We start from the raw sequence: 2,550 nt of genomic DNA on the forward strand, positions 1-2,550 counted from the left end.
TCAGACTCCTGAAGACGCCAAGTTGTGGAGAATGATGAAAGAGTGAGACTGTGGGTGCACGCGGTAGAGATGAGCGTCTTCTAAAGAGTGCTGGGGCTCAGCCTTTAGAGACAGGGTGAGGAGTTTGGTTTTTTAGAAAGGGCACAGAGTAGAGCTGCTACTCATCGACGCTGAAAGGACGAAGTTCAGGTTGTTCGGACATGTGGTCAAGATGTCTCCTGCATTCTTGGTAAGGTCCAGGTGTGTCCTACTCGGAAAACCCTTACTGTCCTTCCAGAAGAGCTGGCCATGGAGAGCCAAGTCTGGATGTCTCTGTTTCGCCTGCTGCCCTCACATCCCACTTAAATGTCAGTGTAGGCCTGAAATGAACCTTTTTACAGCCGGTGTGGACAGGAGGAAAGATTTCAACTAATAACTGTCAAACTTGATATGGACAGGTTAGTCAAACTAGCAAACATGTGAACCCAGACTTTTTTTTTTTTTTATATCTGATCATCTGATTGGAGTTTTTCATCCTGTAAGCAATATACACAATACCTGAAAACATTTCACATAGTCTTCTCTATGCAGTAACCTCAGTATTGTACCCTTCATTGTCTTAACTCTGAAGCAGCGGGGCAGGTCGGCGGATGCAGTCGTTCCACGCTGATTTTTGCTTTAAATTACTCTTCTAATAGGAATCTAAGCAGTGTTTTGCTTTACCACTTTGTATTTTATGCTCAGTGATTCTCATCGATGTTTATTGTCCTGCGACGCCACACACTTTGCCAAATAGCAATGCATTCGTCCTGCATTACCATGGCGCGATTGCTGCTTCTGCATTATGTGTAAGGTCAGGATTCAATTGACGACATTTAAATGGTGCGAGCAGTGCCACCTGTGACTTTTTTCTTTTCCCCCTCTGCTTTTGGGAAGTATCCACTCAAATAAAGATGTCTAATGATCCACATCACTGATCGTCTGTTGCTGTAAGTAATTGCACTAAATGTCCTCCTTTACAGTGTTTGAAATCTGTTGGTAGTTTGAAGAGTTTCAAAATGTAAAGCACACAAAAAAATCACGGAGAAATCACAGGTTGTGCGTTTCTGTAGATAGCTGTATTTTTTGTATAGATAGCTTCGATGATGCTTGTCGTTAATGCCTTAAATTCTGCTTTGTACAATATGTGAAATTGAAACGATGCTCCAGGTAGGCTCAGCGTCCCAGTTTCAGGTTGAATAAGAGTGAATCAGAAATGACAAACATTCATATTTAGATGTCTCAAAGGTTGACTGTGGGCTTTCTTTGGGACATGAACTCTGCAACGTTTTGGTTTGGTTTCATTTTTCTTTTTAAACACATTTCTTATTCCGTTTTTAATAGATTCTTTAGGCTCATATTTAACATTCAGATCCTTTATTTTTTTTTCCAGTATGTGGGAATGGAAAGGAGGCTTTTCTCTGCACTTTTTTTGTACACAAGACAGCAAAAGGAGGGCAATCTATTAATTCCTCACATGCATAGACAGATGCACAGTTGTTTTTATTGTTGTTGCACAGAATTTGTAGGGTTTTTTTTTTCTTTCCTCCTTAGAAATTAATGGGTGGTGTTTGGTGTTTTGTGCTCTGACAGTCTGAACAGCAGAGGCGGGTTTGGATAAGTGAGAAAGGCTGCATAAAGCCAAAACTTTTCTATCGGTGGTAATGTGACTATTTTTTTTTCTCTTCAATGTTTTGTGCCGTTGCTCGATGGGATTTCTATGTGAACTACTTCCTGTTGATCCAGTATTGCAAAGGTGAATTTAGGACGGTTTTGGTGCCGCTGATGTCGAATTAAATCAGGAGAAATGAGAACGGTTAAAAGTTTTAAAAAGTCTGTGTATTTTCAGATATGACTTTGTACTATTTTTTTTTTCCTTCTGCACACGGTGACACTGCTTTTTATGTGACGCATAACTAAAAACAAAACAAAAAACAGCATCTTTTTAAATGCCTAAATCTGCAAAAATATATGCAATTATGTAAATGTAACATTCAATCCTCAAGTATAATCCAGGTTGTATGAACTTTGTATAGTGAGTTTTAATATCGTATGGCCGTACCAATATGTATTGATCTTAATCAGAAGCCTTAGAGTTGTCGACCCAAAGTGCTCCCTTAGAATATCCTACACCTACCTGACTTTAACAAAGCATTACTATCTCTATTTTGTTGCGTTTTTATTTGTATCCTTTTTGAATAAAATAGATTTGTACTGTATATTTGTACCTCTCTGTGAACTACTTAGAGCGGTTTTTTTGTTTGTTTGTTTTGATTTGTTTTGCTGTTTTAATTCTATGTACTTTAAGGACACAAAGATATTGTATTTTTATTGTTACAGCTAACTTGGAGACATTGCATTTATCATGTTTGTTAAGTAAACACAATATAATATATATATATAAATATATATACAAATATAAATATAAACAATTATCCAACTTGTGTGCTGTGATTCTTAGTCCTGTTGTGCATTTATTATTTTAGAGAAACTGGTGGCTTCAGTTTCTTTATTGTAGGTTCTATACACCTA

Source organism: Aulonocara sp. 'chitande type north' Nkhata Bay, linkage group LG1 (assembly GCF_057382095.1).
Source record: "Aulonocara sp. 'chitande type north' Nkhata Bay isolate Kocher_YH1m ecotype deep benthic linkage group LG1, A_spYH_male_GT1.1, whole genome shotgun sequence".
NCBI classification, from domain to species: domain Eukaryota; kingdom Metazoa; phylum Chordata; class Actinopteri; order Cichliformes; family Cichlidae; genus Aulonocara; species Aulonocara sp. 'chitande type north' Nkhata Bay.